At 40.9% G+C, this 22622-nt stretch overlaps 1 protein-coding gene and 1 long non-coding RNA gene across 3 annotated transcripts in view; one reads left to right on the top strand and one right to left on the bottom strand.

Annotated features, from left to right (window-relative positions):
• The window catches only part of Trpm3 (transient receptor potential cation channel, subfamily M, member 3), an 884432-nt gene that overhangs the window by 595201 nt on the left and 266609 nt on the right, over positions 1-22622 (bottom strand). The gene's annotated exons all lie outside the window — the stretch shown is intronic.
• Positions 2903-13232, top strand: LOC134483976 (uncharacterized). 2 transcript variants are annotated; one of them, XR_010061218.1, is made up of 4 exons: positions 2903-4113; positions 9071-9161; positions 11835-11940; positions 12998-13232. It is a non-coding gene; the product is annotated as an uncharacterized LOC134483976 (long non-coding RNA). The 2 variants fall into 2 exon arrangements; XR_010061219.1 differs by lacking the exons at positions 2903-4113; positions 9071-9161 and adding an exon at positions 9562-10659.

The following is a 22622-nucleotide window of genomic DNA, read 5'->3' as shown; positions in this document are numbered from 1 at the left end:
TGTCTGTGTGTCTGTTCTCAGCAACCAATACAGAGCTATTTTAAGGATGGGAGAAAGCATAGTGAATACAGTACAGGACATAGAAAGCTACTAATATAGCCAGAATATACAAACATTTTTCCATAGATTCATGGCACACACAAACGTATGTGGAAAGTCACAGCTATTCTACATGTGTTAATTAGAAGAGGAAATGCAAAGTTGGCATGTTGTTTTGTATAGACATAGCACACATCTATGCTTTAAGTTATATACAAAACTTATGAACATATTATTTTATCTACTTATTAGGAAAGTCATTCTGTATATGCCTCCTTTCCTTCTAACAATTTCCCTTTGAATATTTTTTGGGGTTAAAAATTATTTTCCATAAAGAACAACTCACACCTGCTTCATCTAATGCAACATAGAAAAGATTCAACAGGGACCATTCTACAACTTGAAAGATTGCTTCCCTATTTTTTGAAGCTTATTAAAGTCATCTCCATTCCAGAGATTTATGAGGCTGAATAACATTTTGAAGTATTATAAGGACCATCTGCTAGCATACATGGAGATGAATCACCCCGTCCTTCGCAAGGGAACTTGCACAGAACACTAACTGTGCGTTCTCTGTGTTGAAGCAAAGCATGGCGCTCTTGAGATTTTAGAGAATGTGTCCACAGAGGGATGTGTCCACAGAGGAAGCAAGAAAGTCCATGAACCTCCGTCAAAGTCCACACTCCCATTCCCAGGCCTGTCCCACACTGTTCTCCTGTATCTTTCACTGGTTTCCCCCACTTGGCCAGTTCTGCTAATGTGTTATGGCTTTTAACTCATTTTCTGGAGCACTCTACCTCAAGATATCTGGATGTCTTTTGCCCTCATCAGCTCAGGTCTCTACTCAAGTATCACTTTTTCCCATGAATGATGTTCAGTCTGCTTGCATACGTCCCACGGGGCACTCAGAAATTTTCAGACCAGCTTTTTGATCATACACTTTGTCATATACTAAAACCATTTGTAATTTTTTCTGGTACTGTACTGTTCATCCCTTTTCTCCATTTCCTTGTACATATGGAAATGCTGTGGCCCTGCTGAAGGTTAAATTCAGAACAAGCTAAGCCATAGAAGACTTTTTGGTCGCGCTGCATCAGACCATCTTAACCTTATCCCACTTGTGTTTTCTATCACGATGTATATTGTCTAAAATGGTGTCTGTGCTTGCTGTGCTGGCTAGTTTTGTGTCAACTTGACACAAACTAGAGTCACTGGAGACAATGTAGCCTCAGTTGAGAAAGATTGAGCTGTAGGGAAGCCTATAGGGCATTTTCTTAATTAATGATTGATGTGGGAAGGTTCAGCCCATTATGGATTCTATAAGAAAGCAAGCAGAGTAAAAGGCAAAAGATTTATACTATCTGAAGGACACTGTGGTTAGGACAAAACGGCAACCAACAGATTGGGAAAAGATCTTTACCAATCCTACAACAGATAGAGGCCTTATATCCAAAATATACAAAGAACTCAAGAAGTTAGACCGCAGGGAGACAAATAACCCTATTAAAAATGGGGTTCAGAGCTAAAAAAGAATTCACAGCTGAGGAATGCTGAATGGCTGAGAAACACCTAAAGAAATGTTCAACATCTTTATTCATAAGGGAAATGCAAATCAAAACAACCCTGAGATTTCACCTCACACCAGTGAGAATGGCTAAGATCAAAAACTCAGGTGACAGCAAATGCTGGTGAGGATGTGGAGGAAGAGGAACACTCCTCCATTGTTGGTGGGATTGCAGACTGGTACAACCATTCTGGAAATCAGTCTGGAGGTTCCTCAGAAAATTGGACATTGAACTGCCTGAGGATCCAGCTATACCTCTCTTGGGCATATACCCAAAAGATGCCCCAACATATAAAAAAGACACATGCTCCACTATGTTCATAGCAGCCTTATTTATAATAGCCAGAAGCTGGAAAGAACCCAGATGCCCTTCAACAGAGGAATGGATACAGAAAATGTGGTACATCTACACAATGGAATATTACTCAGCTATAAAAAACAATGACTTTATGAAATTCGTAGGCAAATGGTTGGAACTGGAAAATATCATCCTGAGTGAGGTAACCCAATCACAGGAAAACACACATGGTGTGCACTCATTGATAAGTGGCTATTAGCCCAAATGCTTGAATTACACTAGATGCCTAGAACACATGAAACTCAAGATGGATGATCAAAATGTGAATGTTTCACTCCTGCTTTAAAAGGGGAACAAGAATACCCTTGGCAGGGAATAGAGAGGCAAAGATTAAAACAGACACAGAAGGAACACCCATTCAGAGCCTGCCCCACATGTGGCCAATACATATACAGCCACCCAATTAAACAAGATGGATGAAGCAAAGAAGTGCAGGCAGACAGGTGCCAGATGTAGATCTCTCCTGAGAGACACAGCCAGAATACAGCAAATACAGAGGCAAATGCCAGCAGCAAACCACTGAACTGAGAACAGGACCCCCATTGAAGGAATCAGAGAAAGAACTGGAAGAGCTTGAAGGGGCTCGAGACCCCATATGAACAACAATGCCAAGCAAACAGAGCTTCCAGGGACTAAGCCACTACCTAAAGACTATACATGGACTGACCCTGGACTCTGACCTCATAGGTAGCAATGAATATCCTAGTAAGAGCACCAGTGGAAGGGGAAGCCCTGGGTCCTGCTAAGACTGAACCCCCAGTGAACGTGATTATTGGGGGGAGGGCGGCAATGGGGGGAGGATGGAAAGGGGAACACCCATAAAGAAGGGGAGGGGGAGGGGTCAGGGGGATGTTGGCCCGTAAACTGGGAAAGGGAATAACATTCGAAATGTAAATAAGAGATACTCAAGTTAATAATAATAAAAAAATAATCCATGAGGAGCAAGCTGGTAACACTCCTCAAGGTCTTTACATCAGCTCCTGATTTAGGTTCCTGACATGTTTGAGTTTCTATTCTTACTTCTTTTGATCACAGACAGTGTTGATGAAAGAGTAAGCCAAAAATATCGTTTCCACACCAAGTTGCTTTGGTCATGGTGTTTCAACACAATAATCCTAATCCTAACTAAGACACCTGCCTTCTGCTTATTTAAATCCAGCCTGTCTTCAACCCCTGATCTATGTCAGTCTTCTTTTCAGGCCTTCTCAGATTTCATTATCAAATTCTCTCTTTTTTCCCATCATAATTGGACCTTGGTATATCAAGAATATGTCTTTCTCAAGCTATCTATGAAGCAATGGTCTATTAAACAACCATCTCTGTGGAACCCAGGATAATGATCAAGACCTTTCAGGCCTCTTAATGTAGCCTACAATGTTTAACCCACTCTAAGAAGTCTACACATAATCAAACGGTATGCAGTATACTTAGAAGGTAGTTCACTTCTCAGTCGTCAATATAACTAAAATGCCTGATCAAAAGTGGTTTCCTAGTTCCATGTCACTGATCTGAGAAGTGACCTGAATCTCAATAATCTCTCGGAAGCATTTTCAAAACTACACCACATTTCTCTATCAAACAAATGAAACAAGTTATTTTTACCTGTGTAAATACTCTCCCATTAGTTTTCATGGCTCATATTTCTTGAGGAGAAATCTTGGTAGTGTTCATGAAGCCTTGCCCTTCTCCAAACCCGACTTGCCTTTAGTTTGTCCCAGCACAACACCATTCACTAGCTGACATTCAAACCTAACTCAAGAGTCCATGGCCCGGAGGGGCAAAGAAATATATTCAATGGACCTGAGACACACTAAGTGTTCAGTTGCCATGTGCAAGTGTATGTGGGCATTTGTTAAGAGGGAAGCTTGATTAGACTCAAACGGTCCAAAATTTCAAAGAAATGAAAAGCACCAACTTGACCATCTGCTTAGGTCCCTGAAGATGCCCTCAGCTTTATGGAGAATATTAGAGTCTTGATGGGTTGAAACCCCTGTAAATGGAATGTAACTCAAAGAGAACATTCTCTACAGACACTCAAGACGGAGAACCTGCTGAGCATATGGCACCACGTGAAGGAGGAGGTGAACCAGGGGAAACTGTAGCAATGGAAACTCGACAAAGATGTAGACTCAAGAAAGATGCTAAAGCTCAGGTATTCTGAGATAAGATTCTCAATCATTTCAACCCTAGTGTAAGTGTCAGTAAACACTAAGTTTATTTCATTCTCATTATTGAGTTTCTGCAGAACACAGAGGACCTTTCAAAGTGATTTAATTAAAAGAGAAAGTCACTGAATGGATGATTAGAAAAAGATTAGTTCTAATAAAATACCACACTTGTGATTTTGTGCCGTTTGTCTACTATAAAATAGTAATTGACATTCACAAAAACCACTTGGGACATGGCATTAGACGAAAAGCACAACCACACTGAACAGTTTCTGCCCTCTGTGTTGCATTGTTTGCTCATCTAATGGTGAGTATACATCATTCCCATAGCATTACTGAAATATGTAATTAGCAAGAATGCAGAAAACTGGAAAGTGGAAATGAACTAAGTGGCTTGTCTCAAGAGTTTATTTGAATTTTTAATTGATAGCATTTTCTAGGATTTTAATCTTCCTCACATATTTCTTTTGTTCATTTGCACATTATTATCCACCACTTATCCATAAGGGGTTTGGTTCTCAGGAGATAGTGAACAGAGTTTAGACTTGAAAGTCTGTACTAAAAAGAAACAGACTGTTCTAGAAGGGTGCAGATGCACCAAGGTGCAGATGAACATGTACAAGATATTACAGGAACAAAAAGAGGAAGGCATGTGATAGAGTGAGGCGGGAGGAGGAGACAACCCAGGGGAGGGGATGCTTCACTCACACGTGGAGGCATTCATCTGAATAGTTGGTGTGCAAAACGTGGTTGCTGGAGTCATTGATACAGGTCAATAAGTAGGAGCATAAGATGGAGAAGGAGAGGCAGATTTATAAGCAAGTCATATTAATACTAAAGAGAAAGCAGAAAGGAGAAGACAAAACAACTGTGTTCTCCTAAGGTGACATTAGAAGCATGCCCTGGATGCTCACCGAGGACCACAGTGTACAGGAAAATATGATGAGTGTTGAGGTAGGAAAGAAAGGAATACTCGGGAGCAGTGATGGACTTGGTGTGGATAGATGCAGGTCTGTGATGGGACAGGAGAAACACATTGTGAGGAGGACACGGAGAAGAAGACAGAGGAAAAACAGAGAAGAGGAAGAACGAATAGAAAGAAGAGAGAGGAAGAGGAAGACAGAGAGGTTGCATTTAGAACCATAAACCATTTTAAGAACAAGAGATAGCAGGACAGGTCCTAACATTGAACTGGGGAGTCAGGAATCCAGGCAGCTTTAGGACCAGCATCATAAATGATTTTCATCATTTTAGCATTTAACTAGACAGCCACTGCACTTAAAGTCAGTTTTCCAGAACTCAGTTCACTAGTTTACTTTTTTCTTTTAACCATTTAAATGGTTATACCGAAATATATCATACAGGCCTGTTTTAATAGCTAGTGAACATTTGGGAGTGTCTCTGTCAACCAGTTTTATTATTTTTTCATTCTATAATTGCAGTGTTGATTTTCAGCTTGTTCCAGAAACCCATTGTGCTGTACAAAGAGAAAGAATCAAGGAGCTTTGTCTCCAAAATAAAACTCTTGAGAGTCAAGTTGTCCAAACCTGAAGCAAGCAAACTGTGTCATGTGTTATAACTTAATGAGTATTTGACCTAGTTATTTATTATGCCCTCCTCTTGTGACATTTTGCAAGACGAGTGGTTGTGAAGATACTTTTATTTAAAATATTTTCTCTGGCTTTTCAAAATTGTATACTCAGCTATTTGAGATTCCCCTATTGAGAATTCTACGCCCAAATCCGTGGGCCATGTTTTAATGGGATTGTTTGGTTTGTTGAATGAATGGGTCAGAATAATAATATTTGTTGTGGTTTGGTATATTATTAATAATTAATGATAGTAATTATAAATACATAGGTCCCCACATTTCAACATTTGGTCCCAGCCTAATAATCCTATTTGGGAAATCAGACCTTTAAGACAAGTAGCTTGTTGAAGTAGCTAACTGTGGGGCAACCCTTTGAGAGTTCCAGCCTGGCCTGGCATCTTGTCCTTTCTGTTTCCTAATCTTCCAAGACACATGAACAAGCTCACACTGATACTGCAGAAGGATGGGACTTTGTCACCTGTCATGCCATACACACTGCAGTGGACTAATATCCTCTAAACCATGAGCTCAAATAAATCCTTCCTCCATTAAGTTGATTCTGTTTATGTATTCATAGATCATTGTATTATATGATAGTGATAAGAAAAACTAACAGATAACTGTATTTACTTCATCCACAAAACAAACACCAGTCACTCTTACAAAAACAAATAAAAACAACAATAACAACATAAACCAAATTAAAAAAAAAACCTACTGCCTTTTCTCAAGGGAGGTTTCATTTTGGACCTTTATAAGCACCACTCTTTCATATATTGATAGTACATTCCTACAGTTACCACTCTTCCAGACTGTGTAGAAGTTAACTTAAATCAAGAATCAACAAGTGGGACCTCATAAAACTGCAAAGCTTCTGTAAGGCAAAAAGACACTGTCATTAGGACAAAACGGCAACCAACAGATTGGGAAAAGTCCTACATCTGATAGAGGGCTGATATCCAAAATATACAAAGAACTCAAGAAGTTAGATTCCAGAGAGTCAAATTACCCTATTAAAAAGTGGAATACAGAGCTAAACAAAACATCCTCAGCTGAGGATTATCAAATGGCCGAAAAGCACCTAAAGAAATGTTCAACATCTTTAGTCATCAGGGAAATGCAAATCAAAACAACCCTGAGATTCCACCTCATACCAGGCAGAATGGTTAAGATAAAAAGCTCAGGTGACAGCAGATACTGTCGAGGATGTGGAGAGAGAGGAACACTCCTCCATTGTTGGTGGGATTGCAAACTGGTACAACCACTCTGGAAATCAGTCTGGAGATTCCTCAGAAAATTGGACATTCTACTACCTGAGGACCTGGGTATATACCTCTCCTGGGCATATACCCAAAAAGTGCTCCAACATACAACAAAAACACATTCTCTACTATGTTCATAGCAGCCTTATTTATAATAGCCAGAAGCTGGAAAGAACCCAGATACCTTTCAGCAGAGGAATGGATAAAAATAAATGTGGTATATCTACACAATGGAGTGTAGTTAGCTATCAAAAACAATGACTTCATGAAATTCATAGGCAAATGGAATGAACTAGAAAATATCATCCTGAGTGAGGTAACCCAATTACAGAAAAACACCCTTGGTATGCACTCATTGATAAGTGGATATTAGCCCAAAAGCTCAAATTATCCAAGATGCAATCCACAGACCACAGGAAGCTCAAGAAGAAGGATGACCAAAATGTGGATGCTCCCACTCCTTAAAAGGGAGGAAAATCCACTAGAGGGGATATGGAAGCAAAGTTTAGAGCAGTGACTCGAGGAACGGCCATCCAGAGCCTGCCTCACATGTGGCCCAAACATATACAGCCACCAAAACTAGATAAGATTGGTGAAGCTAAAAAGTGCATGCTGAAAGGGACTGGATATAGATCTCTCCTGAGAGACACATCCAGAGCATGTCCAATACAGAGGTCAATGCTAGCAGTAAACGACGAACTGAGAACTGGACTCCCTTGGGGGGGGAGGAATTAGAGAAAGGATTGAAAGAGCTGAAGGAGCTTGCAACCCCATAAGAACAACAATGCCAACCAACCAGAGCTTCCAGGGACTAAACCACTACCAAAAGACTATACATGGACTGCTCCAGGGCTCCAACTGCATATGTAGCAGAGAATAGCCTTGTTGGGGCACCAGTGGAAGGGGAAGCCCTTGGTCCTGTCAAGGTTGGACCCCCAGTTCAGGCGAATGTCAGGGGTGGCGGCAAAGGGGGTGAATGGGAGAATACCTATATGGGGGAGGGGGTGGGGATAGGGGCTTATGGACAGGAAACAGGGAAAGGGAGTACCATTTGAAATGCAAGTAAAGAAATATATCTAATAAAAGAAAAAAGTTAACTTAAAACCCAATCAGCAACCTCCATGATTCTGAGAACCAGAAGCTGGTTTCTATGATCGCAGACACTATCTTCCAATGACTTCATCCTGTCTGTGAGCAGCTTACAGCTCTTTGCAGGTAGAGGGCCAGGAATTGAATCTAAGTTTTCATACATGGCAGGCAAGTGCCACACATTGAGCTACATTCCACGTTCTTTTCCTCTTCTCTAAATATTTTTCCTGTTATCTTATGCTATACTTATTCAGTCTTTTTATAGAATGAATCATGTCCAATAAAAAAAGGAGTACGTTTAAAAACAAAACAACCACCACATCACTCTCACAAACATTCAACTTTCTGTCTGTATCCTAAAGCAGGCAAATTGCAGGCTTAGAAGACATATGTAAAGGACAGAATATAGGGTGCGGGGAGTGTAAACTTTAGATTTTAGCCTGGACACAGGTATAAAGCATATACAGTTAAGGATTGATTTTGCTGGAGCTGATTGTCTATTGTGACACACCTCACTTACAGGCATAACTGTTACCATTCTCTCATAGACCAACCAGAAAAGGCTTACTAAATATAATATTAATGGGGTGGGAGGATGGAGAGTTGGAGGATGGAGAATTTTTAAGAGTGCTTTGTTCATTTTCCAATGGATGCAGGTTTGATTCCCAGTACCCACAGGGTAGCTCAGAACCATTTGACACTCCTGTTCTAGCCATCCAATGTCCTCTTTGACCTCCACAGGCATTAGACACACAGTAATGCTGACATATATGCAGGCAAAGCATCCGTATATATATATTTTTTGATGTTAGTAACGAGAAAAGCAGATTCCCTTAGGATCTACCACCTACCACCATGTCACGTGGTATTTGGTGGCCCTGTTGCACTTCTTCGTAGTTACCAGGCTTTCGTTTCAAACCCAGCATGCACAATGCAATGACTTTGAATATATCACCTATACACTTCCTTACTTGTCTGGGTTTTATTCTTTTCACGTAGCATCAGAAAGGAAACCAGGGACGATCCTGTACTATTTGATCTCTCCAAGTCCAGCCGCCACACACTTGTGCAGGAAGGACAAGACACTGAGGTAAGAATGAAAACTTAATGGAGATGAGGGAAGTACAGAAATTGTCCACACTGGTACCAATGATACCTTTCTCCTGTCCTCTCCTGTCCTCTCCTCTCCTGTCCTCTCCTGTCCTCTCCTGTCCTCTCCAGTCCTCTCCTCTCCTCTCCTGTCCCCTCCCCTCCCCTCCTCTCCTCTCCTCCCCTCTCTCTCCTCTCCTCTCCTCCCCTCTCTCCCCTCTCTCCCCTCTCCTCTCCCCTCCTCCCCCCTCCCCTCCCCTCTCCTCCCCTCTCCTCTCCTCTCTTCTCCTCCCCTCCCCTCTCCCTTTCTTATTCCACCTGTCCCTGTTCTACAGCTTCCCTATGCCACCCAGGCTGACTGTTTAATGCTTCTACTGCCTTAGTCCCAGAAGCGCTAAGATAACTGAAGTACTATACACCCAGCTTGCTGATGCTTTTGCACCCTAGCTTCTTTCTATGGGGATTATTCCATGTTGGTGGCAGTAGTTCTCTCTTTCTGAGGAATCTGTATAATTTTAATAACGCTATTTTTATTCTTCTTCATGGGTGATAAATGCCTATACGAATGAGAAAGTAACAAACAAAGATGCAAAGATACCTGGGTAAAGTCCAGACTCTGCTCCATATATATGTATGTATGTGTGTGAAATATATATTTTTATATATGTATGTATAATATATATATATTATATGCTTCATATGTGAGCAGATTCTGCATTGCTCTGTGGCTTTTGCTTGAAATAAGAATTCCTCTCTTACTATCATTCATGATCTCATAATCAACAAAGTTATCTATGTACAAGTGCTTTCCTACAGTAACAGAATACATTAAGTGAGAAGGGATGAACGGTAGCTTGCATGAGGCAAGTCTTGGGAAATGACAGGAATGGCAAGGACTGCTGGGGAGCAAAGACATGTGTGTGCATGTGCCTATTCATGTGCATGTGAATGGGTGCCTGCACCAATAAGTCCTTACTGATTTTTGCACATTGTGAAACTTGTGCTGTTCTGCATAAGAAATCATCTAAAACACACTCTTCTTGGCATAATCTTTCCAAATGAAACATATTTATATGCCAAAAGTGATCCTCAGAATTTTAGTTTCACCAAGGGCTAGAAAGAGCTCCCCACCCCCAACCTCTTCTATGTAGGAAGGAGACTGGACAGTCATTCCTAGGAAGGGGAGACTTCCCCTTAATGATGCTGACATGCAACAGACACATGATGTACAGGGCAAAGCTAGGCACACATAAGGATGGTCATTAGGAAAGCCCATTGAAAAACTACCTGCAAAGAATAAAACATTCATTTTTAAAGTAATAGGGTCATATCTGAATCTTTGTTGATGTTATAAATCTATGAATTTCATTTTGGAAATGAGAGCACAGAAGAAAATGACACAGAGATACCAAAATCCAAATGCAGCCTTCACTGCTCACGTCCTGAGTTTCAGGGAAGACGGGAAGAGAATGGCAAGAACCTGGGAAGAGTTGTCAGAGGTAGGCTTTCATAGATAATTCTCTGCCATTATTGCTACGTCATTAGTGAGTCAGAGAGATAAGGTGATACTGGTTAATGAGTAGGATGCAGTGATAAAAGTTTAGAGGTCAGAGGAGTTTGTGAGACAAGGCTCGTGTCAACTACAAACTTGCAGTATTTTTGCACAGGTAGTTCAGAACTGAGGTGGAAGTGTGGGCTGTTGTTGATCATATGATTAGCACAAGAGGCAACACTTCATTAGCTTAAGTCTCTAGACATCTCATCGTTTCGATCAGATTTTTACAATGTTTCATTAATATAAAACAGTCATTTGTGAACATATTATAGACCAGGAATTAAATCATAATTCTTTTGAGTGAAGATACTTGAGATATGTTAGGGGAGTATAGAAAAGCAGAGACAGACTAGAAGACAGCATTGTAGCCGTGTGCTAATCCTGGAGGCTTCTGGGTAGTGAGGCCCAGGTTGACCTGAATAAACTGCAGATATGCCTAGAAGTAAAGAGAAGCCAGTGGAGCTCTGAATTTAGCAGCTTCAAGGACCTGATTAAGTTAGCATAACAGAAGGTGATACTGAGGAAGCAAATACTGGACAGAATCTTAATGTCAATAGAATTCAGCCAGAATTTCTTTGAAGAGTGAAGGTAGGGAATAAGAGAGTTCTTCATTCTTACCGAAGAACATGCAAACAAGCTTGGACAATGCCCTTACAGGGCTATCACTGTCACAGTTAAAGAATGTTTGGAGCCAAAAATTCGGTTTTGAAATGTGAAGCCTCAGAGCAACGATGAAGGCCCTCTTGTTGCCACAAAGATTTACTGAGGGTGATGTGCATGGAGACCGTCTCACAGAGTACATCAACAGATTCTTCCCACTGCAATGTTCTAGAGCAGAGTGAATGCAGGACTCTGCACAGAGGCATCACAGGTAGAAAGCAGCAGGTAAGGGCAAATGCATGGCTTTAGTTAGCATTTCTATTGCTGTGGTAAAGTGCCATGCCTAAAAGCTACTTGGGAGGAAAAAGTGCATTTTTGCATACATTTTCACATCAGAGACAAAGGAAGTCAAGGCTGGGCTCAAGTCTGGAACCTAGAAGGAACAACTAAACCAGAAATCATAAAGAAACACTGCATGTTTTCCATGGTTTACTCAGCCTGCTTTCTTATACAATACAGGACCTCCTGCCCAGGATTGATACCACCTGCAGTGAACTGGGTCTTCCAACTCAACTGGGTCAATCATCAATCAACACTCTAAAGGCTTGCCTGGAAGCCAATCTGGGTGAGACACTTTGTTGACTGAGGTTCTCGACTCCCTTAGATATCAAACTAGTCAGCACAGTCATCCAGTAACTGGTAAAATAAACAGCCATGAGCAAACAGCATGAAGTAGAAAAACTGCACATCAATAGAAGGCAAGAGGCAAGAGGGCTTCTCTGGCATAGAATATTCTTCCTTCTGTATACACGTCAGTCTAGCTCAGTTATTTGTCAATGGGGTCTGTCTGCTTATCTCACATCCTGCTCTTTCTTCACCACAATACCGGCTCTGCCTTGTATCGGGCACTACACTTTTCATACTGCCTTGACCTTCTTACCCTGTGCCATGAAGACACATTTAGAAAGTGTGAAAGATAGAAAACCAGGTAGGCTGCCCAAGGTCCCTTTCCACACTCTCTTCCCCCCAGATCCAATCGCTCAGAGGCTCCTCCCTAGAGGTTCAATGCATCCCCTCCCTTCACGCTGCCCTCATCTTCTGTGAATCCCATGAACCATCCATCCCTTCTGAACTCCCTTTCCCCACTTATCACTGCATCCCAGCCTCCAACACCAGCAAACATTCCTTGTGAATACAGCAGCTGAGCAGGCCAGGAAAACAGGCAACACACAGCCACACTCTCTGAAAATCCAGAGAGGAAACAGAAATCAAGGAATAAAACATCCACCCAACAAAAACAAAAATCACAGATGCTTAGACACCAGCATAAGGACATGATCACTAATAGCCAGGGCACTATATCTCCCATAGGTACACAGCTAGCCTACCATGGCAGGCCATGAATATTCCAGCATAGCTGTAGCACAAGAAAAAGACCTTAAAATCAACTATACAAAAATGACAGAGGTCCTTAAAAACAAAACAAAATAAATCCCTTGGTGAACGTGATTGTTGGGGGGAGGACGGTAATGGGGGGTGGATGGGGAGGGGAACAACCTTAAAGAAGGGGAGGGGGAGGGGTTAGGGGGATGTTAGCCCAGAAACCGGGAAAGGGAATAACATTCGAAATATAAATAAGAAATACTCAATCAATAAAAAATAAATAAATCTGAAAATTGCAGGAAAATACAAACAAAAATGAGGAGGAAATGAAGAAAGCCAAGATTTGTTTTGAAATGTTTGGTTGTCCTCTTGAAGGCTTGGTCTTTTCTGATGGGACATAGAGGGGGAGTGGATCTGTGGGAGAGAGGAGGTGAGAGGGATCTGGGAGAGGTTGAGGAATGGAAAGCAGTGGTTGGGAGATATTGTATGAGGGAAGATTCTATTTTCAATAAAAGGAAAAAATGTGAGAAACAATTACATTGTTAACTGTTTTATTTGAGCTATAATACCCACACCCAAAAAATGGAATGTATGAGCAGTGTTAGTAAAGAGGATTCTTTGCCTATTCTATAATCTACTTACTCTGAACTGCCCTGGCAAGCAATGGGAATTTTCATGAATATTTGTAGTCTAACTGGAAACCTGACTATGTGGCCATCCATATTGTACATGTCCATCTAATGCATTGCTCTTCCCCTGTTTCCTCCAGCCAGCCTCCTACTGAGCTTCTCTGTTCTTGCCCATTTGTTCCCCACTTCCTTGTCTTCAGACTCCCACCTTTGGGCTCTCTAAATCTCACGTATTTAATGAAGGGGCTATACAAACAACTCTCCCAATCCCAAACACCCATTTTTCTGGAGACTATTATAGTTGTTTTTTGTTTTCTTGAGAGAACTACAGGGAGAGCAGAAACAAAGAAATAGTGTGCACACTCTGTATGCACACACAGAAATGTGGTAAAACTACTTTATAAGTTTATGTGTGGTAGGAATTCATTGTTCCTCAAAATGCAGTTCCAGTGCTGGTCTTGTAATTGGCCATAGAAAGTTCTTTAGGATTGTATTCATGGGGATGCCCATGTTCCTACTCAGGTATCTCCTGGAAGCCATGAAGAAGAACAGATCCCTACATGTCAGCAATGAGTTTTGGAGGACTCTTTTATTTTGAGCGTGGGGTACATCCATCTAAGGCCTCGGTAATGTTGAAATGGCCATTGGATTGCTTTCGTCAACTCTTAATTTGCTTCCAGTTTTATTACCTAGGAAAACCACTTCTTACTTGTAAGCTTTTACTTTAGAAGGACAAAGAATTTTGATGAGCGAATAATTGACATGGGCCAGACATTGCTTTGCCTTATAAATTGCTAAAAATAAAATCATTCCTCATTCACTGAACTCAGAGACAAACCAAATTACAAAGACCATCATCTGCAGCACAGTGAATTTTCTGAGAAGAAAAATCACTCAAAATCCTGACTGATCACTACCATTGCACTGGATTATGTTTGTGTCAAGTCAGAAGTGTTTGTCTTTATTAGTGTTTATGTTTTTCCTTCCCCAAATTAAAGTAAATCTGGAAATTAAAAAAGAATGCACTGAGAAGGTATGCCAGATGGGGGAAAATCAGAAGAGATGTAACAGATTCCATTTCAGAATGGAACTAGAATGTAAGAAATCATGGGGGAATTACATTGAAATGTCCAGGAAGCTTCTGAAAATGGAGATTCAATTTTGGAGTGAGAGATGTGGGAAGCATTGTGTGAGGGGATCATGAAAATATAGTTAATGGGTGACCAGGAAAGATGCTAAGCAAAGAAATGAGTGAAAATCATCAGGATAAGTTCAGAACACTCAAACTCAGGATGTAAGGGTAAGAAACACACAGCGTGTAAGGGGAGAAAAGCAAGATAGGTGCCAACTCAAGTACCAGGAGAAGCTGATGTGCAGATCCCACTATCAGCTTGGATCCACAAATGTCTGTGGTGAGGCAGAGGCGACAAAGCTGTATATGAGAGAGAAAGGAGGGGTGTGGGGGCAGTTGATTGGTCTGTTTCATAGAGTGGGAGCTACTCTTGCTTAAAAGTAAATGGGGTGAGCTGAGAGGAAGGGAGAGGTCTACTGAGAAAGGCTGAGAGGCTAAGACTCTACAAAGGAATAAGGAGGGGCAGTAGACATAATTCCCTCAAGGCAGGAAGCACAGAGAGAGGACTAGGAGGAGAGACATGATAAACCAAGCTGCATAAGCAAAGAGAGAAAATAAAAGTCGCTCCAGCCTGCAGCCATCTTGTAATATCTTTGGGAATGAGGCAAGACAGGACTGAGGGAGAGAAGAAAAAGCAAGTCCCAGTGGCTGTGGATGTGACCTTAAGGTTGCACAAAGGGAACATAGATGATGCTTCTTCGGTGACCAAGCAAAATGGGTGTAGCTCTGTGGTAATCTGGTCTAATTCTGTATTCTTTCCTATCAAGTTGAGCAGCTGAGGAGCCAAGGAAAAAAGAACCCGAGTCAATGCAGTCCCAAGGGTTTCTCTACATGGAAGAGAGGCCAAGGCTGGCAGGCAGACAGCAGAACTGAGAGTGTGGAAACGAAAAAACATTAAGAGCACAGAGAAAGGAGGCAAACGCAGGGCAGCATGTGATGGGCCAGGCTAAAAAGGAGTCATCGTGGAGTGGAAAGTATGATGGACAGCAAGGGCCTGAGGGGGTGACTCTCCAAAGAAAGCAATGCCTGATGACAGGGCCTGGTATGTCTGCTGCTGGTGAACAGAAGCCAGAAATGAAAAAGGTGCCTCGGTTTTCAACATGGATCTTGAAGTCAGGCAGTGGTATAGTATATAAATGTGGCATTGAAAAACACAAGCGCTGGAGTAGAAACACTGGGAATCTCACAGGGCGGTTGCTGAATTTATGCCACGACATGGGAAATAGTTCCTGAAGGCAAATGCATCCCCATGCTTTCTCATGACAGGGTCTTACATCATTCATTCATTGGGTCAAACCATTTTCCTCTACATTTTAATACTCAGCTCAAGATGATTGAACTAATATTCTAAATATCATAAAAGACTCCCAATCAGGTCCCGATTGGTGGTTGTTTTGTTGGTCTTGTTGTTTAGATAGTTTTCTCATGTTTCCTTAGCTTTAGAACCAAAGTGCTCTGGACAAAACCACAGTTCCGGGGCAATGCTGCACAGTTAGTTTACACACACGCTTACCACAGTTTTGCTTCTGCTTATCTTGCCTTTGTTAGGCTACAAGGAGAGTGATTTTATATCATAGCAGGACATCATGTCAAGGCAGAAAGAAGCAAAGGAAGTAAGGAGAGAAGATGAAAAGGGGAGATAGGAAGGAAGAGAGGAGAGGAAGAAAAAGGACAGAGAGAACTTCCCATGAACCAGCCCTTGCTGAGAGAAGATGTCTCATATGTTAAGCTGAGATACAATCTTAAGCTCAGGACAAGTATATTTTTCATCTTGATAGGCTTGGAATTTAGATTCTTCTTCATAAGTTTTGTATCTCACAGTGGTCTGGTGGAAAGTTTATAATAAATCTACAGTCCTTTGCCACGGTGAGTACAATAGCAAAGTTGAATTTACAGTATATACTTGCACTTAAATAGACAAGATACACTTTAAGGAGACATTCGTATGCAAATCTGTGCTTCTCAAGTTAAAAATATACCCAAAAGATGCTCCAACATATAACAAGGACACATGCTCCACTCTGTTCATAGCAGCTTTATTTATAATAGCCAGAAGCTGGAAAGAACCCAGATGTTCCTTAACAGAGGAGTGGATACAGAAAATGTGGTACATTTACATAATGGAGTACTACTCAGCTATTAAAAACAATGATATCATGAAATTCATAGGCAAATGGATGGAACTAGAAATTATCATCCTGAGTGAGGTAAACCAATCACAAAAAAACACACACATGGTATGCACTCACTGATAAGTGAATATTAGCCCAGAAGTTCAGATTACCCAAGGTAAAATCCACAGACCAAATGAAGCTCAAGAAGGATGATGAAAGTGCAGATGCTTCAATCCTTTTTAAAAGGTGAAACAAAAATAATCATAAGAAGAGATATGGAGACAAAGTTTGGGGCAGAGAATGAAGGAATGGCCATTCAGAGCCTGCTCCACTTGGAGATCCAGCCCATATACATATAGCCACCAAATCTAGACAATATTGCTGATGCCAAGAAGTATATGCTGACAGGAGCCTGATATAGCTGTCTCCTCAGAGACTCTGCCAGAGCATAACAAATACAGAGGCAAATGCTGAACTGAGAACGGGGTCTGTATTGGAGGAATTAGAGAAAGGATTGAAGGAGTTGAAGGGGCTTGCAACCCCATAAGAAAAACAATACCAACCAACCAGAGCTCCCAGGGACTAAACCACCACCCAAAGACTACACATGGACAGACCCATGGCTCCAGCTGCATATGTAGCAGAGGATGGCCTTGTTGGGAGGAGAAACCTTTGGTCCTGCCAAGGCTGGACGCCCCCCCCCCCCAGTGTAGGGGAATGTCAGGGAGGGGAAGGACAGAGGGTGTTTGGGGAGGGGAACACCCTCATAGAATAAGGGGGATGGGATGGGATATGGGGTTTATGAATGGGGAACCAGGAAAGAGGATAACATTTGAAATGTAAATAAAAAAATCCAATAAAAATTAATAGAATGCTACAGTATGTGGCATTATTTACAGTAAATAAATGTACTATGTTTTGTTTCAAGAAGTATAAATGTAGTAAAGTACTTTTTATAGTAGTTTAATACAAAACCTTCTAAATAGAATAGATCATCTACCCAAGAATTTTTAACTCAAACAGGAAGGAAAAGCAAAATATAGTCACTCTCCTCCTGTGAAATATGAAAGGATTTAATTTTCATGTTCAAATTCATCATCATTTATTGTTATCCAGTGAAACTTCCACCTAAACAGATTTTAAAGTTGTCCATGTCAAATATTTTGTCAACAAATCTATGGTGGGAAGTGACATTTGAAAAGCATTACAGCAAAGATGAGTCACAATTTCTACAGTGGAGACAGGTAGAGGTGGAATTCCGTCAGTGTATAATCTTTGTAGCATTGGCAATTCGATTCTAATTTCAAAAGTGATCAGTAAGGGTGATTCTTATGAAGACGTGAGTCACTTGAGGAGAAAAGTAGCTATTGTGTACAACCCATTCCATTTGTAAGAATATTTTCCAAGTAAATAAAAGGTACAGCTATTCCACAGTGACAGCCACGTCACATTCTGAGCTCCATGTCATTCCAAAGTGCTGCTGGGAGCACTGACTCAACACTAGCAGGTACAGATGCCCCTTTTACATCAGAAGAGTTCATTCTATAAAGTTCAGGTAATTATCCTATTTTATCCCCTTTGTGACTAACTAAAGAGAACCAAAACCCTCCTAATTTACTTTATCAAAAGATTTCTTATTCTTATGTACTTGTATTTTTTCTTTTTTGCCTGCATGTATGTTTGTGTACTACAATGCATTCAGACCTGATACTGTCAGGGAGCAGAAAAAGGGTGTCATTTCCACTATGACTGGAATTACAGATGCTTGTGAGTCACCCCATGGGTACTGGGAATTAACTGCCTCTCCAGCCCTGACCCCACCTACTCCCAACCCCCCCACCCTATCCTCTGCTAAAGTAGTCATCTTAACCACTGATCCATTTCTCCAAGTCTTCCAAATAAACTTGTGTTAAAATTTTTTTAAATTTAGAGGAGAGTTTTGAATTTTATTAATTAAAATTTCAGTGATCAGAGAAACTTTAATTACAAAAATTCAGAAGACACTGAACCCTGATGCTTCTTAGTCTTCATATTCCAGACTTTCTGGTGTCTTTGAGGAATTGAACTGACAGAGGGGAGGCCAAAGTCATGAGAACTGGACCCAGTAAACACTAACGCATGTGAGCCACCCTGTGAAAGACTCAGATGAAAGTCAGCCGTGGTCTGACAGATCTAGACTTCACTGAGTGCTAAATGAACCAGGAAAAACTGTAAGTCTTGCCATCCTTGCTCTGGAAAGAGCTCAGAAGCAGCCGTCCTCTAGGGATAGCCTGGTCTTCATCCTCGCCTCCTCCAAGAATGAGAACGAGTTCCCACCACATCTGCACTTCTCTTCTTGTCTGCACTTTGCTTCAGTGAGCACCAAATGCAATTGCATGTTGTGCACAAATGGAAGATTGACTATTTGTTGTTGAAGTGGGATAGCCTACATGACTCTGAGCAAAACAACTGCTAAAAATTAAAACCTACAGAGTAGAATGAAACTACATAACTGGATAGCCATTGGCCAGACAACCAGGACCATGGCCTGCATTGTTGTGGTTTTGTTTTTTGTTGTTGTTGTTGCTTTTGGTGGTGGTGTTGTGGTTGTTGTTGTTGTTTTCTGAAAAGGTAGGGTGCTGACTTTGCCAGGGGCTTCAGGATGGGCAGGAGCCCAGAAGCAGTTTAGTTCTGCATGAGTCGAACAGGGTATTAAGGTTCCTTTGGGAAAATTTTCCATTTAAGAAATATTTTTTTCTATAAATAGTTTGTGAAACCAAATTTTAAAATCATAATGAGACTTCTCTAATCAAATCTGTCTCCTAAAATCAGAAGCAATTTTGGCAGCTCTCTTGACAACAGCCGCACAATCTGCCACATGGCCTTGATGCTCCTGGGACTCTGTGCTCATCACTGTAGGAAACAGCTTAGCTGAGCTGCCATTTTGGAAACAGTCCCCTTCTCAGCAGAATATAATAGATTTTACATTACACAACAAAGGGGGAAGAATTCATCCATCTTTCTTAGAGCGTGATGCTCTCTCCAATGTATTCCAAATTCAGTTCATCTGAAAAGAAGTTTGACCTAACCATAATTTTGTAGGGCATAGGTCATGGCCTGACCCCATTTGAAGAAAGATAGCTATACTTTGTGAAGCTATATACTTGAAAGGAATGTTAGTGTAATGCCTTTATCCTTTTTGAGAATCCATTACAGGGTACTCCAAGGTCAAATTAATTTCTGGTAATATCTTATTAGATAGCAAGGCAAGCAGGCACAGTGGGCAAGACTGTTCTTGATTCTGTAGTAAGTAGCTGTGAGGAGATCTGAGACAGCCTAGAGATGTTGCCAGCGAAATTCTCAGTATTCCAGAGAAGACTACAAGGTGCTTCAATCCTATAGAAACTGAGATTTGAGATGGTCTGAAACTAGTCGAGATATTTCAGTCAGGCCATTACACTTAATAAAATCTAATGGTTTTCAAAACAAGGGCTCCCCAGCCTTCCATTCAACTTCTTCCACATTAGATACTACAGTTGCAGAATACAAATACTGTTTAAAGATTGGCTCAGTACTCTGAGAATTAATTTGCTGGAATAAACAGATCATGAAGGCTCTAGAATATTTATTTTCTTCATGCTGATTTAGTTAAGGGTTGACAGAACTGCCCTTATGTGGGGATCCAAATACTTAAGAAGAATTCATTTCCAGCAAAGTTAATGCAGGTTTCCTTTTATTTAATTTTTAAATGCTTCTACTTAGTAAAGTGAGAAAAATCTATGTTCTTCCTGAGAACTAAAATGTTATCTCCATCATTCACCATCAGAGAGAGAGAGAGAGAGAGAGAGAAAGAGAGAGACAGAGAGAGAGAGAGAGAGAGAGACAGAGAGAGAGAGAGAGACAGAGAGAGAGAGAGAGAGAGAGAGAGAGAGACCCCAGGTTCTCTTTAAAACTGTGCGGAAACTTCTACCCAGTTATCATAGATTGCTCCCTACAACAAAGTCCCATACAGAAAAGTTTTTGTGTGTTTTAAATTTCTTTTATGTTTGAGATTATAATAAATTGTATCATTTTCTTCTTCATTTTTCTCCCTCCAAATCACCTTTGCTCTCTTCAAATTCATGGTTCCTTTCTTTTTCATTAATTGCTGTTATATGCATATAAGTATTCATAAATACATATGCATTCCTAAACATAACCTAGTCTGTAAAATGTCACTTATATGCTTATATGTTACTTGCATAGCTTTCAGGGCTAGGTGGGAGTGGATAACAAGTAGACAGGCTCTTCCCCGGGGAAGATTATTTCTCCCACTCTCAGCATTCCTTAGTTGCCTGTAGTTTATGTAGGGTTATGGCTTCCTGCTCTTCCCCTCACACACTTTGGCATATCTGTTGGCGCCAGTGTTCAATTAATGTTTAGGCAGCCATGTTGGTGAGATTGTATGGGTGTAGGAGAATACAGTCTTAAAGAAAACTCTCTGATCCTTTCTCTGTCTGTAACCACACTGTTTTATCTTCCTCAGTGTCCCCTGAATGCTTTGTAGATGTAACCTTCAGGGCTGGGCTCCACAATTCTACATTTTGATTGGTTGTGGTTTTCATTTACGAAATATTTGTTTTTTTTTAAAAAAATCAGTAGAGTAGGAAGTTGTTTCTTTCTTTGGATTAGGAGGGGTGGTTAGCTCTTTAAGGTCATCTCTGTCTATTAAGATAAAACAGCAAACAGGAGACTTGTGGCGGAGATCACAGATGTTTTAAGACAGGGTCTCACTCTGTAGGCATGGCTGGCTTTGAGAATACTGTGTAGACCAGGAAGACCTTGAACTTACATCTGCCTCCCCTTTTGGAACTGAGATTAAAGACATGTGCCCCTGTGACCGGTGTCTATTTTAATTTTAATTATACACATGCATGTCTGTGTGGATATGGGCAGGAATGTGCTTGTGCTCTCAGAAGGCACAAAAGGATCTCCTAGAACTGAACTTATGGGTGGTTATGGTCCTCTGCCATGGAATCTGGGTCCCCTGCAAGAGCAATATGTGCTCCTAACTGAAGAGTACGCTAGTTAACACCAAGAATATGTGAAGCATTTTGCAATTGCTAACTTAAACAATGTTCCTTTTGAGGTACAATTATTGCATCTCTATACCTGGTGTTCCCTTGGAACTTAGACGAACAATATTAGTTTATCATTGTGCTTCAGCAACAGACAAGTCATTTTTCACATTTCTCGTAGTTCCTATCTTTTATCACACGCTCACATGGTGCTGTTAGAATGAAGCTCGCTGAAATGGACCAACATTTCCTTGGAAATGTGAGCCAAGTGATAGTCATTTCAGTCAGAGGAAGGGTATCCACTCAGTGTTCCCCAAATGACCAGCACAAAACCACCTGTCGTGTTGGTTAAAATATCCCCTCCATAACTGCTCCATCAATGAGATTGGATTACCAGAAACTCCCCAGGATAATGGACTATTAATGTATTGCTAGGCACACCAGAGGATGGAAACCAACATCTCCTCATGAATCCTGTCCTAGACTCTTTGTCTACCATGTAGATGTTTAACTTATTTTCTATTATGATAGCATTTAATATTTTATCATACACACATGCATAGAAAACAGAACATTATTAAAGTAATGTTTATGCATGTCTGTGTGTCTGTGCATCTGTGTGTCTGTGTGTCTGTGTTCCTGTGTATGTGCTTGGGTATGTCTGTGTGTGTGTGACTATATGATGAATCTACCAATCAACATTATAAAAGCACAGATCCCTTATTTTGGCGTCTCTCCCTCAAACAGTATTGTGAGAGAAAAGGAAAGGTTTATGCCTCTGAGAAGAACTTGATGACTTGAGATCGTCTATATGACAACTGAGGTAATCTCGCCTTTCTCCATTTAATGTGGCAGACAGGTAGGTCTATTAATATGTTTTTCTGAAAATATCTCTTCCCTCACCACCTTCCAGAATTTGGTACACTGTTTTAGACTTGAAAGGTGCTTTCTTCTGCCTGACCTTGGCACCCCAAAGTCAAAAATACTTCACCTTTCAATGTAAAGAACCACAG

Source organism: Rattus norvegicus, chromosome 1 (assembly GCF_036323735.1).
Source record: "Rattus norvegicus strain BN/NHsdMcwi chromosome 1, GRCr8, whole genome shotgun sequence".
NCBI classification, from domain to species: domain Eukaryota; kingdom Metazoa; phylum Chordata; class Mammalia; order Rodentia; family Muridae; genus Rattus; species Rattus norvegicus.
Note: the sequence above shows the minus strand (reverse complement) of the source record. Positions and strands in the feature narration are given on the sequence as shown.